The 15,254-nt window shown below is 52.6% G+C and overlaps 1 long non-coding RNA gene across 1 annotated transcript; it reads left to right on the top strand.

Moving 5' to 3' along the window:
• Positions 1-1,707: 1,707 nt before the first annotated feature.
• On the top strand, positions 1,708-7,190 carry LOC138065699 (uncharacterized). The gene is made up of 3 exons (XR_011138806.1): positions 1,708-2,766; positions 5,442-5,652; positions 6,506-7,190. It is a non-coding gene; the product is annotated as an uncharacterized lncRNA (long non-coding RNA).
• Positions 7,191-15,254: the final 8,064 nt, after the last annotated feature.

The raw sequence follows: 15,254 nt of genomic DNA, 5'->3' as shown, positions 1-15,254 counted from the left end.
CCCTTAGTCACTGACCCCAGAGACCAGCTTTCTTCCCGGACATACATGCCCTTGTCTGGGGGGGGGGCATTCTGCCTAGAGCCCCACACCCTGTGGACTCCAGCTTCTTTCTTTCAGGCATGGTAGCCGGCTGACAATGTGCACGCGGCGCTGCGCACACAGCGTTGGGGAGATCTTGCAGGGCAGTACCACGTGTAGTACAGCCCGGTGGCTGACCAGGTGTGCAGGCTCACGAAGCTGTCCTACGAAGACGTGGCAGCGATACTGTGTCTGGGAGGGAGCAGTGCTGTGAGCTGCCAAAGGTTTTTCCTTTCACACTGCTCTGATCCAGGCACGGGGAAGCATACAGGGCTGGGCAGAGTAAGTGTCTTGCAGTACAGCTGTACTGCACGTCCCACAGTGCATTGTGCACCTCCAGGCCTGTCAGGAACAGACATGTCTCAGGGGGTGCAGTGGGAGGCAACAGGCTGGGCAGCACCTGGAAGTGAGCGGCAGGGAGATGAGACACAGCCTGAGCTCTGCTGCAGTGGTGCATATGCTGGCAATAGGGAGGACAGCACTACCTGCTGGTCCAGCTGGTACTGGTCCATCTCTTGCTTCTCTGCCAGGGCTATCTCCTGGAGCAGTGCCAATGGGAGGCAGTGTGGGTGCTGCAATGCAGAGAGGTGGTAAAGCAGCACAGGCTGCCCTCCCGTTGCATCCAGGTAGCTGCACAGCAGCTGGCAGCAACTATGTAGTGTTTCCAGCCACTTGCTTAGGACCCAGTGCAGGAGCATAGCGCAGCCACAGCTGTGGCAGACATCCTTGTTGCAGTGCTTGTAGGTTAGCAGTACACCGGGATGACTGGCAGATCCCCCCCTTCAGGTGCTCCTGCACACAGCTGAGGTCCTTTGCCACTTGGTGCAGTAGAGCCACGAAACTTCCACACTCCTCTAGCAGGAAGTAATGTAAAGGTCTGGGTTTGGACTGGGATTGTCCTTATGGGAGACTACTTCTGCCTCCTACCTCCCATCCTTGGGTCTGTAGATCCTGCTGCAGCCCTACTATCAGTGCCAGGCCCTGTTCTGCTAACTGCTTCAGGGCCTCCTGCTGCTGGACTGGCTGGGAGCTGACAGGGCTGCCAGACCTGCTGGGAACGAAGATGGGAGAGCATAGCACGGCTCTGGACTGCTAGCAGCTCTCTGCAAGCCCTGGACCATGCCGCAGGAGGCTGGCTCTGGTGGGCTGGGATGCTGCTGGATGCATCTCTGGATCGCCAAAGCCACCTCATCCTCGGACAGACCTGGAGGCAGACAGGCACAGGCTTGTGGGCCCTGTGTTTTCCCTTCAGCCTGAAGATGGATGTCCCACACCATCACTCTGCTGCAAAGGGGTGCTGTTGCTAGGAAGGTGTACATTTTCCCAGCCTTCCCTTTGCCCAAATATGTGTGCTGCCCAGCTTCTCTGGTAAGTGCATGTTCTTACCTGTGCTGCAGCAGCCCCGGAGAAGGGTAAGGAGGCTCTCAATCCCAGGGCCCAGCAGGAGTTGGGAGTGCAGTGTCCAGGTACTGCTGAGCCAGGCTGTGTACAGCTGCTGCCTCTCCTCTGTCCAGAACGTGACCTCCATAAAGAATTGACCCTGAAACAAGGAGAGGCTGTCACTTGCTCAGCTGGTTTGTAACATCGTAGGCCCAGTCTTCCCAGCTCCTGATGGGAGCTCCTGAAGGTGCAGTTGAAGCTAGGTGATGATGGAGCTGGAAGTGCGGCAGCAGTTATGCTATTGGATCTTAGCAGCGGGGAGGGAATTCCCTTGCTGCCAAAGTGCTGAGCCTTGCTCCTTCTCAGGGCTCTGTGGCACTGCCCTGCCTGTCAGCACCTTCAGGGCCTCTTCTGGGTTGGAAAGTATATGCATGTAAGCCAGCAAAGAGATCACTCTCAGTCCTGGGGAGAGAGCAGTCATGCGACCACATCAGGGCTGCCTGCAGCAGGCATGGGGTCACAGCAGGGGAGCAGCATCACTGTCAGTGCCCTGGACTCACCATTGGTAGCGTGCGGCCTGCAGGTGCTGGCTGTAGCGCTGGCAGTGCAGCAGCACAGTGTGCAGCACCAGAAGTGCCAAGCTGTGCCTCTGCGGCCCTGACCACGCATGCTGGCTCAGTGCCTTGGTGTAGGTATGCAACAGGAGTGCCTTCAGATCTAGGGGTGTCTCGCAGAAGAAGGTGACCACATGGCTGCTGCAGCGGCCTGTGGGATGTGGGCTCTTAGTCCTGCCTCTCCCCTGCCCTTGGGGCCTCAGGCAGGGATGGTACGCAGAGGCAGGACTGTGAAGGTACCATGGCCTCCAGGGTGACTGGGCCTCCAGGGCTCTATGATGTTACCTCCCTCTACTCATCTGCAGCAGCATAGCATTAAGGCCTAGGGTGGTGTCCAGGCCTGCAGGTCCCTTTCCACCATACCCAGGAGAAGGAGTGACACCTCTGTCCCTCAACCTCTAGTCCGGTTGGAGCTACGCCAAGCCACCTGGACTTTACAGACTGCTGTAGAAAGGCATTGCTATCAATAGAACACGGGCATCCAGCCACACACCCAATATAGCATGCAGGTTGCAGGCTGCAGCAATGAGCCAGAGCCAGAATTTGGCATGGATTACACAGTCCTCTTTGGTGCTTGATAGCTGTGATACAGTGTCCTTGTCTGCAAAGAGGAGAGCCATGGTCTGCAGCAGAGTGGGGAGACAGCTGCTGGTGGGAGTGGCCTGGAAGCACAGGAATGGCTGTGCTGCTGCAGGTAAGATGCATGTGCATGCAGTGCAGCTGGGATGGTGCAAGGGGACAACTTTTGCACTGGCCGCAGCTGGGGGTCTGTGGGGCCTGGCACTGGGGCAGTGTGTATGCTGGGGAAGGGGCTGGGCATATGTGAGGGCAATAGGTGGGGAAGTAGTGCAGAACAGGGCTACAGGGGTCACATGGACTTGCGGCATGTGCTGTCAGTGATGCACCAGCACTGCTGGGAGCAGGTGGGGAGGGCATGGGTAAGGCATAGGGCCAACCTGCAGGAAGGGGAGTGCAGCCTAGGGCAGAGGGGCCTTACTGTCAGGGCCTGCCAGGGCCTGGCCAAGCTCAGCCAGGAGCTCGGGAGGCCAGCGCTCCTGCAAGTGGCAGTTGTTCAGCGCCAGCCGGTGGCCCATCCTCATGCAGGTGTGCAGGGCTGCACTGATCTGGTGCATGCAGCCCGGGCAGCCCAAAGAGATGACAGTGACCTCCTGCAAAGAGCAGACTGAGACCCCCTTGGACAGGGCCAAGGTACCCTCCCAAACCTGAGTAGGGGCTGGCCACCCCCGCAGATGTCAAGCCAGTGCCCTGATGGTTTTGCTCCTGCTGAGTGCTCACTGCGTGGTGCTGCTGTGCAGCCAGCTCCTGGATCCAGTGCAGTGGGTGGGTGGTGGCACTGCAGCACTGCAGGGCAGCGTGAGGAGGAGCAACGGCACACTGCTCTGGCTGTTGCGGTAGAGCTTGGCCAGGTTGCTACTGGTGTCCGCACAAGGCCAACCCAGGAGGCATGTAGTGAGGTCCTCTAGCACACGGCACAGCTTTTCTGGGCAGAATGCGTGCCACAGGATTGCATGCTGGAAGAGGGTCAGGTGTGTGTGCCCAGGCCATGGGGCCCGGCCCACCACAGTGGAGGGCAGGCAGAAGTACTCCTGCCACTAGGCAGCCTGTGCCCTCAGGGATGCGTGCAGGCCCTGGAAGGGTGGCAGGTGCTCCAGCAGCCCGTGCTCCTGCCACGCTGCCTCTCTCACCCAGCTGGGCCTGGACACCTTGCTCAGCTGCAGCAGCTGCTCTGCCACAGGCTCCCGCAGCCCCCAGCAGAACATGAGCCACTCCAGGCTGCTGACCTGGCCACTCAGCTGGAGGGGGACCAGCGCTCCCAGGAAGCTGAGAAGCTGCCTGTTCCTCTCCTGCAAGCAGAATAGAGCATACTCTAGAAACTGCTGTGTGACGGCCCTGCTGAACTCTGCCAGCTGGTCACCCAGGGGCTGCTGCCTGCTTACTTCCATGTGCTTTACAGAGAGCAGGACCGTATGGATAACGCTCAGGGAAGCCTTTGCAGAACAGTGATAGAAGGGATGCAAGCAGCAGAGCTGCTGTAGTGTGTGGGACAGCCCTGCGCCCGGGTGGGCCACCTGCTGGTACTGGGTCTGCAGGTCAATGTGATGCTTCTACAGGGTGACCAGATAGCTGTGCTTGGTACATAGAGCTGAGAGCTGCACGTTCAACATTTGCATCATGGGCAGGAAATTCTCCTCCTACAGCAACAGACGTGATGACTGGGAGGCTAGCTCCAGCAGCTCCTCCTGCAATAGCGGAGCACAGGCTGGGCAAGGGCAGCAGGAGCCAGCAGCTTTGGGACTGGGGCTGTGTTTGGCCTCAGGGAAGGGAGAGAAGAGGATGATGACTGGGTCACAGCACTGACTTAAGTGGGGCGGGGAGGCAAGAACTTGGTGGAGCAGTTGCTGGGGAGGGGGCATGCAAGCACCGGAGCAGTGCTGACCGATGCTGCTGCCCACAGCCCTGTGCCTAGGCTGCAGGGCAATGGCTCACCTCTGTGTCCGCCAGCTCTAAGATACTGATTTGTATCATTTGTGTGCGAGCTTTGGCATCATGCCGCTCAATGTGCAGGATGTCCTGTAGCAGCAGGGCTTCGAAAGCCTCCTAGTTGAGGCTCAGGTCAATTATCTTTAGACGCTTGAGCATGGCGTGACAGATTTCTACAAGAAAGCAGGGCAGGTGAGCTGAGTATGTGGCTGCTGTCTACCAGGGCCCCGTCTATAAGGTGAAGGTGTATAGGGCTCTGCAGTGACACTACCTTGTCACACAGTGTGGCTTCTTGTCTCTTTTCTATCCTCAAAGCCAGCTGGCATGTGACTTTCTACCAGGTGATCCATTAACATGCTGGGCATAAGTTGACTTTTTTGTCTGGGGGAGAGGGGCTGTGCCATGTGGGCCTTGTATGGAGCCTGAGGAGGTGAGAGCTGAAGCCTCCAGAGGAGCTGAAGCTGGGATCAGGGTGGCACTAGCAGAACAGCAACATTTCCCAAACTGGCTCAGGGCCTGCATGTTGGCCATGAGCTCTCAAACACTCACAGCAGGAAAGAACGGATGTTCTGACAGCCCTTGGTTCACAATGAGGCTGAGGTGTGCAAAAAGCCAAGCAGCTAAATATGGGTGGACAGCACTATCCTGTCACTACAGACAAGCCACTGGCTCAGCCATAAAGAAATACAATGGACGTGGGTGACCTGCAAGTCATCCCAGATATAGTGCCTCTTCCTTTCCTGCTCTATAAAATGGATTTCTGATGACAGTAAGTTTTCAGACTGCTCACCACTAAGAGCAAAGCTCTCATCATCAGTATGCAGAAGCATGACAGTTTTAAAAACTCTGCCTTTTTAATTGCTGTAGGAGCACTCCCACTGTCTGAATCACAGACTGCTGTTCTGAGCAGGAGAATAGCCTTTGAGACACTCCAGAAGGACGATTTCAAACTCAACAGCAATGTCCTGTCAAAGAGCTGAATTTCATTTATCTGAGTGGTTGGACCAGAAAGTTTTCCCATCTTCCTGAAGAACTCCATTTGCTGCCCATCTTTTTATGTTCAAGTAGCAGCCTACAGGTGTGTGCACTGTCTCATCCTCCACGCAAACTATGACGGTAAAACTGCTTCACCCAGCGTTTCTCCATGCCTCCACAGTAGTAGCTACTGGTGAGCTATGAAGAGAGCCATGGATGGCCACCTGGTTGCTGGCAGACATGGAGCAAGCTTACCTGGACCTCCTCTTGTTTCAGATGTGTCTGTATAGCCAGTCATCTGTATCTTTAGGCAAAGCACTACTGGCCAGAAAATTTACCCAACACTATCCAGAGAGGCAGTCACCTGCCTCCCATTATGCTATTTCATATAGCTACTATGCAATCATAAAAGGCCAGCGCTTGCCCCTTCTGCTCTGTTCCTTCCAGCCACAGATCCCTAATTTTATAGGGTCAATGAAAGCGAGGGACAGGAGAAAAGTTTTACATAGCCAGTAAACCCCAAAGGGGCCTCTCAGCATTTCACACAGATGCCTTAGTATCTGGGGATGCAGAAAGTGCCAGAAAAAGAGAAGACTGGCGCTAAGGAAAAAGAAACAAATCAGCAAACTGACTCAAAAAAATTTAATTGGTAGAATGGCATTGTGCGGGTCATAGGGTGAGGGCACTTGTTGGTGGGGGAGGGCAGAAACCACTTGTTGGCTGAGCTGGAAATACGAAAATACAGTAATCCTAGCTAAGCATAGCCAGGGCTTTACCTGGGTCACTCTACTGGCAGTAAAAGGGAGTGTGGATTCTCCCCCACCAAAGGAGCCTCTGGAGACACTTCAGGGGCTGACTTGTGAGTCTATGATGATGCCTGTGCAGGTCCAGCTTTGAGCCCTGTGCAAGAACGACCAAGGCCAGACATGTGAAAAAGCTGTATCTCATTTTCCTAGGAGGAGATAGCTTGTCCGGTGAAGGAGGCTAACAGCATAGTGGGGAACTGAAGAAAATCCACCACAAGACTCTCTCTGTGACTTCTGCAGATGATACAAAATTGGGAGGAGTGACTGATACACTAGAGAGCTGTGCTGCCATTCAGAGGGACCTGGACAGGCTGGAGAGATGGGCGGAGAGGAACCTCCTGAAGTTCAACCAAGGCAAGTGCAGAGTCCTGTCCCTGGGGAAGAATAACCCCATGCAGGCACCAGTACAGGTTGGGGACCAAGTGGCTGGAAAGCAGCTCTGTGGAGAAGGACCTAGGGTGGTCCTGGTGGACAAGTTAACCACGCCAGCAACGTGCCCTTGTGGCCAAGAAGGCCAGTGGTATCCTGGGGTGCATCAGGCAGAGCATTGCCAGCAGGTGGAGGGAGGTGATCCTCCCCCTCTCCTCAGCCCTGGTGAGGCCACATCTGGAGTGCTGGGTCCAGTTCTGGGCTCCCCATTACAAGAGAGACATGGAGCTACCAGAGTGAGTCTGGTGAAGGGCTACTAAGCTGCTTAAGGGACTGGAGCATCTCTCATACAAGTAGAGGCTGAGAGAGCTGGAACTGTTCAGCCTGGAGAAGGCTGGGGGGTGGGGGGAAGGGAATCTTATTGGTGTGTACAAATATCCGATCGGAGTAAAGAATCTGGAACCAGACTCTTCTCAGTGGTATCCAGTGAAAGGACAAGAGGCAATGGGCACAAATTGAAATACAAGAAATTCTATTTAAACACAAGAAACACTTTTTCACTGTGAGGGTGGTCAAGCACTGGAACAAGTTGCCCAGAGAGGTTGTGGAGTCTCCATCCTTGGAGCCATTCAAAACCCAGCTGGACACAGTCTTGGGCAACCTGCTGTAGTTGACCCTGCTTTGAGCAGGGGGTTGGACTAGACAGTCTTCAGAGGTTCCGTCCAATCCCAGCTATTCTGTGGTTCCGTTTTTCTGTGACTGCGATTCAGCAATGAGCTGGCAGATTGGAACGAAGAAGGGACAAACGAGGTGATCTCACAGACCTGTCAGATCTCCTCATGCTGTGAGCCACCATAGCCAAATGTTCAAGCAGCGCATGGTGCTGAGACAAAGGGATGTGTTGCTAGGGTGACTGACCCTGAACATCACAGGCACCCTCTAGATACAGGGATGCAGATGGCATGAGAACACATAGAACTAAAGCAACTGTTGCTGGCACAACACTGGGCTCCAGTGGTCCAGCACTGCCTCCAGAAACATCAAGGCCAGGCAGTCTCAGAGCTGAAGTGGAAGGGGGAGGCGGATGTTTTCTATGCTCTGTGACTCTCCATGGAGACCAGCTGTGGAAAGTCTCAAGTGCTGACACTAGGAAGTCTGACAGTGGTTGCACACTCAGGCTGCCAGGCCTACCCTTCCGGGTGGCAATCCTGCCTAAACCCAGCTGCAAAGCACAAGCCATAAGCCAAAGGTCAATGACAGACAAGTTAGCACAAACAAAGCTTAGCTGCTTAAAAAAATAGAAGACTGTGTGTGCGTGCGTGCGTGTGTGTGCATGTGTGTGTGTGTGTGTATGTTTTTGCATTATATATAGGCTTTAAAAGATATGAAAAGAGGCCCTTCATAGGGGTAAAAAAAGAGTAGAAGATGGTTATAAAAAGCTACTAGTACAGGAAAGCTTACTGTAGCAAAAAGGGTATGCCCCATGTCTTTTAAGACGCTATGAAATGCAAAGTGAGAAGAGCATTTGGAGCATGCATTTTAGTCTGCAGTCAGTAGTGTCTGCCTGCAGACACACAGTGAAGATGTACAGACAGTATTTGTTGGCTCCACTCCAAATTCAGACACCCAAATTTAGGGGTCTACCTGAAGTATACAGACAAATATTACAGTCAATAGTGCCTCTAAAAAGTGATTTTGATTACCCTAAAGTAAGCATCTGAATAACTGCCCAACATGGAAGGTGCATTGCCTAGGTATTCAGGCTCAACGGGCTGGGCAGGCCCAGCAGAGCTGTGGTTCAGGGACAGCAGACTAGCTCTGACACCAGCCCGGCTGCAGCTTTACAGCGCAGTCGGGCTCTGCTTGCCCTGGCGAGAGCCCTCAGTAACACAGGTGCTAGCGGGGAGGCAGGCACCGGCCTCCTGAACACTGATCACTCTGGCCTGGGACGGTTGGGACCGAGAGTCGGCGCTCTGCATGCGTTCACGCGGCACAAGCCATGTGAGGCCACGTTGTCACTTGCTCCTGAGGTGCTGAGGAAGGCAGGGCAACAATCCTAAAAAACACTTACATGGAAAGGGGAAAACAAGATGTAGATGCCTGTCAAATTTGATACTAGGGAGTAACAATCCAGTTAAAAATCCACCCAAGGAAGGTCCAGACAGTTTCTATGAACAGACCCACCCCCCCCATCAGGTAGAAAAGGGAGGACTGCAGTGCCACAGTCCAGAACAACAACCACGCTGCCCTCGGACATGGGCAGCCCCATGAGAAGGCTACTGGTGAGAGGAGCAGCGTAGGGTTGTGGCAGGGGAAGACTGGAGTGAGCCAGGTGCTTCAGCAGGTGGACTTTTACTCAAATTTACCTATCACAAGATTACACATATATACAACATAGTGTTTTGTTCTCACAGACAAGCAATCGCCACAGTTTGGGTGACGGTTAGCATCTCAACAAGTGAGATACGGACCTCTCTGTTTCCCATCGTTTGAGGACTGGGTCAGCTGTACACACTGTACGACAGAGGACTTGCCAGTCCAGTGTGTGTGGGAGGCAGCCTTGAGCCAAAATCCAGAGCAGAAGGGGTGACCAGCTATCACAGGATATATGCTGAGCCAATAAAAGCTAGGAGATGAGACGTGCTGTGATCTGGGCAACAGGAAAGAAATAGAACAGAAATCCTAGCCAAGAAACCAGGAAGTCCAGCCCTTGGGTAGGCTCCCAAGTTCAGAATCACCATACTAAGCAGTCACCAGCTCTGCCAGGAGGGTCCTTATAGGCTTGGGAGTTCCCGTTGCACTAACCAACACCAGGTCTGAAAAACTCAAGTAGCTGTGCAAGCTGCAGTGCCCACAGATGTATCATCAGCTGCTAAACACTGCCCCCACCCAGCTCTTTGCAGTAACAAGCAGCGGTTTGGCAGTGATTTGCCAAACAAATCTGCCCAAATGCCTTTAAGATAAATTATTTTCCACAAATAACGTAAATCAGTGGGACTCCTATTCAAAATTGTTCTGGATCATTTTACCTGTTCAAAGACAGCTGCAAAACAGCAGTGATGAAGGAACAGACTTCAAGAAAAGAATGTTAGTTCTCTTCGTAAACATACGCTACCTCCTTGAAAGCCTAGTCAGAAGGAGCAGGAGTCTGCCATTGTTCTTAGCTGGATTTTCTGTGGCAACACTTATGGGTAAAACCCGTCCTTCCCAGTGGAGGATGCTACAGTTTGCCAGAGATCTGGGCAATGGTTCTGACTCCTCTTTTTATAAGATACATAACCAAGGAGCAACCCTCTTCAGCAACTCCTGGAAAGAACACTTAGTTTTCCAGATGATGAGTGTTCCATCAAACTGGTAAGCTACACTGCTTGTGTCAGAGTCTTGGTCTTCTATATACTACCTAGCAGTGAAACATCTCCAATATTGCAACAACTAGTAAATATGACTGTAAAAGGTCATACTCTCAGACAAAAATGATATGAGATGTGTTGTGCTGGGCAACACCAAGTGGAGAGAAGAGAGGACCTGTGCCAATAGTCAGGTCCCTGACTACAAAGTAATGCATCAGCACTGGCGGTACACTAAGCACCAGATGCAACACAGCTGAGATCTTGGTAACAAGTGTCTTGACAGGGGGCTCCAGCACAATGTAAGGCCATGGGCAGTGGCAGCAGGGTCACAGCCCTGGGCACAGCGGACGTGCCACAGGCAGGAACAGCATGGGAGACATAGCTCAGCTTGTCGGAAGCACTGCAGTTGCGGAGGGCTCAGACTGCTGGAGGTTCATCCCCCAAGGAAGAAAGCAACAAGGGAACATGCTGCACAACAGGGCTGACAACAATCCTGCCACGTGACTGTCAGCCTTATGAGGCAAACCAGAAGCCCTCTGGAAGAGGAACTTCTGCAGTCTAGACCTCTGCTCTGTGCAAACTTGGAGCTTGTAAAGATGATAGATACTTGGAGGTTTTTTTTCTTTTTTTTTCCTGTGTCACTGCCAGATGTTGAGCTGCCAGGTTACAGCAAACATTCTTGCATTAGCATGCATTGCATTGATGATAACTTCTTGACACAGGTGGTGGAGACGCCAGCAAGGAGAGATGTGCTGCTAGACCTTGTACTAACAAACAAAGAAGGTCTAGTTGGAGATGTGAAGGTTGGGGGCAGCCTTGGCTGCAGTGACCATGAGATGGTGGAGTTCAGGATCCTGTGAGGAGGATGCAGGGCAATAAATAAGCTCGCAAACCTGGACTTCAGGAGAGCTAACATTGGCCTCTTCAGGGCCCTACTTGGAGAAATCTCATGGGGTAAGGCCCTAAAAGGAAGGGGGGTCCAGAAGAGCTGGTTAATATTCAAGTATCACCTCCTCCAGGCTCAAGAGCAGTGCATCCCCCTGAGTAAGAAGTCGAGCAAAGTGGGCAGGAGACCTGCATGGATGAGCAAGGAACTCCTGGCAAAACTCCAACAGAAGAAGGAAGTCTACAGAATGTGGAAAAGGGGACAGGCCACTTGGGAGGAATACAGGGACGTTGTCAGAGCGTGCAGGGATGCGACAAGGAAGGCTAAGGCACATTTGGAATTCAATCTGGCAAGGGATGTCAAGGACAACAAGAAGGGCTTCTTCCAATACATCCATAGCAAAAGGAAGACTAGGGAAAATGTGGGCCCGCTGCTGAATGGGGCGGGTGGCTTCGTGACAAAGAGAGAAGACAGAGTTACTGAATGCCTTCTTTGCTTCAGTCTTCACTGCTAAGGCCAGTCCTGAGGAATTCCAGACCCTGGGGACAAGAGAGAGAGTCTGGAGAAAGGAAGACTCTCCCTTGGTCGAGGAAGATCGAGTTAGAGATCATTTTTGCAAACTTGACATCCATAAATCCATGGGCCCCGATGCACTGAGGGAGCTGGCAGACATTATTGCTAGGCCACTCTCCATCACCTTGGAAAGGTCCTGGAGAACAGGAGAGGTGCCTGAGGACTGGAAGAAAGCCCATGTCACCCCAGTCTTCCAAAAGGGCCGGAAGGAGGAGCCAGGAAACTACAGGCCTGTCAGCCTCCCCTCTATCCCGGGAAAGGTGATGGAACAGCTCCTCCTGGAGGTCATCACTAAGCATGTGGAGGACAAGAAGGTGATCAGGAGTAGTCAGCATGGATTCACCAAAGGGAAATCATGCTTCACCAACCTGATAGTCTTCTCTGATGGAATGACTGGCTGGGTAGACGAGGGCAGAGCAGTGGATGGTGTCTCCCTGGCCTTCAGCAAGGCTTTTGACACTGTCTCCCATCCCATCCGTAGAGGAGTGGACAGTGAGGTGGACTGAGAACTGGCTGGATGGCCGAGCTCAGAGGGTTGTGGTCAGTGGTGCAGAGTCTAGTTGGAGGCCTGTAGCTAGCGGTGTCCCCCAGGGGTGAGTCCTGGGTCCAGTCTTGTTCAAGGTATTCATCCATGACCTGGAGGAAGGGACAGAGTGCACCCTCAGCAAGTTTGCTGATGATACTAAACTGGGAGGAGTGGCTGACACACCAGAAGACTGTGCTGCCATTCAGAGGGACGTGGACAGGCTGGAGAGGTGGGCGGAGAGGAACCTCCTGAAGTTCAACCAAGGCAAGTGCAGGGTCCTGCCCCTAGGGAGGAATAAGCCCATGCAGGCACCAGTACAGGCATCATCTACAAAGATGATTAGGGGACTGGAGCATCTCTCCTATGAGGAAAGGCTGGGGGAGCTGAGCCTGTTCAGCCTGGAGAAGAGAAGACTGAGAGGCGATCTCATCAATGTGTACAAGTATGTGGAGGGAGGGTGTCCAAAGGATGGGGCCAGACTCCTCCATGGTGTCTGGCAACAGGACAAGAGACAACGGGCACAAACTGAAACACAGGAAGGTCCATCTGAACATGAGGAAAAACTTCTCTGTGATTAGTCTCCAAGTAAATGGCTACACACTCCATCCTTTTACATACACAGACAGGCGTGCCAAGACATTCTGTATGTAATCTGATTAGGAGCCATAAAGTGGTTTAAAATAAGGGCATGCGTGTGAGGAAAATGACATAACTGCCATTAAAGACATCAATGTTTCTTTTAGACTCAGCAACTCAGAACCACACTCCTGCCATAGGTGTGTTAAGGCTGCAGCCTCTAAGGACAACAGGATGAGTCATTCTGCAAACATCTGCTTGCAATATGTAGGAGAAAACTCTCATAATGGCAGGGCTCAGTTTGGGAGATGAATACTGGAGCCACTAGGTAGCGAGAAATAAACCATCACTGGAATGCCTGGAACATTTTCATCCATAAATTCTAGCGTAAAAGGCGCTAGAGACAAATCCTTGTTTTGAGCAAGGCTATCCAACTGCTGGGCTGCTGTGGGACCAGTGACTCTGATCTGATTATGTTCCACGCTAGCAAGCAGAGCACAGTCATAGCCAGCAAAAAGCATAACTGATTCTGCAAAAAGGTTGCTTTAGGTTAGTTTCCCATAGTTGAGGAAAGCCTGCTTTAAACTTGATTAGGAGGAAATTTTCAGATAGGAGAAAAAAATAATTTTTTTTCAGTTTCTCAGGTTGTGGAACTGTAGATTTTTAGCAAACAAGGGAGGATAAGAAATTGAGAAGAATGTTAAGCATTTGCTAGAAAGTGCGACTTTAAAATCAGCAGACCTAAATAACTTGTGTTGCACCGAGGAGTTTTTGTTAAACCATGTTCTGAGAGAGACTGAAAGCACAAACGCTGTCCCACTCAGCATGTAGGTGCAACAGGTCAGATGAAAGAGCCAGATTGCCAAGTACCCTGTCTCCTCCCGTGGACAAGCAGATACCAAGAGTATAGGAATGGGGCAAGCATCTTTTCCAGACCAAGGACTCACAGCCTGCTTAGTCGGTCCAGACCTTTGATCAGCCTGGTTACTGCATTCTGAACCTTCTCCAGTTTGCGAAGAGGGACCGTAACTGCACAGTCAAGATGTCGTATGCCATGGAGTTCAGCCATGACATAACAGTGTTCTGGTTCGTCCTCCACTGGTTCCTTATTTTGTAGCGCTTAATTTGCTTTTTGACCACTCCCTCATTATTGAGCTGCGATTTGCACAGAAATAGCTATTATCCACTGAAGATCTAACTCCTGAATGACAGTGGTCAGCTTAGAGCTCATCATTTCACATATAAAGTTAGGATTTATATCCTAACTGGGTACCCCCTTTTTGTTTATTTACCCTGAGTTGATTCTGCCCCTGTATCACATAGGGCGGTGATGTTCTGTTGCACCTCCTCAGAGCTGCTCTCATATTTACTGCATTGATTAACTCAGTGCCAGGAACAGACTTTCTTGCCTCATTCTTTCCAACTTTGTCAGACCGCTTATGCACATGCTGAACAGTAGTGGCCTCAATGGGGGTCTCTGCGGGACTCCACTGGTGATCTCCTTCCACTGAGAAAAAACGACCATTCTCTCCTTCTATACTTTGCTTAGTCATTTATCAACAAAGAGCCTGCTCTCTTTTTCCATACTTGCTGTGTTTCCTTAGCAGCCTTTGGTGAGGGACCTTGCTAAAGCTAAGCAGACTGTCTGCCAGGTCATCCTGTGCACAAGCGGTGCAGCTGCTTCAGGGATGCCTCTTGGCTCCCCACCAGCAGCAGGGGGTGAAGGGGAGCCCCTTGGCTCAGCAGATCCGTCTGGGTGCCCTCCCTTGGGAGTGCAGCACTCAGCACAGAGCAGAGACCTGGGGCAGCCCCAGGAAGGAGAACCTGCCAAGGCTCACCACAGACTCCCTACCTTCTTCCAGGGCGCTGAGCAGCAGCGCAGTGCTCATGTAGAGCAGGATGGGGCAGCGGGGGGCAGGGGGGCAGCACCTACTCACTCTTACACTGCTCTGGAGCAAGGCTGCCCTCAGCACCTGGCAGCAATCTTTTCTGCAGGAGCTGCAGGACAGCAGGGGAGGTGAGCCCCTTCTCAAAGTCTAGCAGCAAGACCATCGTGCCCGCAAAAGCAGAGACATGGCACTGTGGTGCTGAACGGGAGTCTTGCACTCTGCCTTGACCAACTGTGTGCCTCCCCGCCCCGTGCTGCTCACCTGTGCATAGCCTCCCTCTCCCCACAGCTTGCCGCTCCTCCCGACGCATGCCTGAACAGCCTCTCCACATTGTCTATGGCCTCCCAGACTCCTGACATGCGTTGGCTGCTCAGCCTCTTCTTGCCCTACCCAGAGGTCAGAATTCCCACCAAACCTGAGGATCACGGATGCAGAATGCAGGTGCCACTGTGGGGAAGCCTGCTTTCGCTTACAGAGTTAGAGGCCTGTTCCTCGCCATTAACACAGTACTCACAGCATGCCGTGGCCATGGCACACCTGGATTTACGATCTGAGGATGACCTTGCCAGACACCCCCCCTGCCAGAACGCTCTAACCTGGGGGGGCTAGTATGCTTGATGGCCAGCTTGACTCATGATTCCCAGGCCTCCTGCCTGTTGGGATCTGTCACCGTCAGGCAAGCTGAACAAGGCATTTCTACAGTAGAGACCTACCATTGCAGGGTCACCTG

This window comes from Struthio camelus, chromosome 1 (genome assembly GCF_040807025.1).
Source record: "Struthio camelus isolate bStrCam1 chromosome 1, bStrCam1.hap1, whole genome shotgun sequence".
In the NCBI taxonomy this organism is placed as follows: domain Eukaryota; kingdom Metazoa; phylum Chordata; class Aves; order Struthioniformes; family Struthionidae; genus Struthio; species Struthio camelus.
This window is presented reverse-complemented; position numbering and strand designations above follow the sequence as displayed.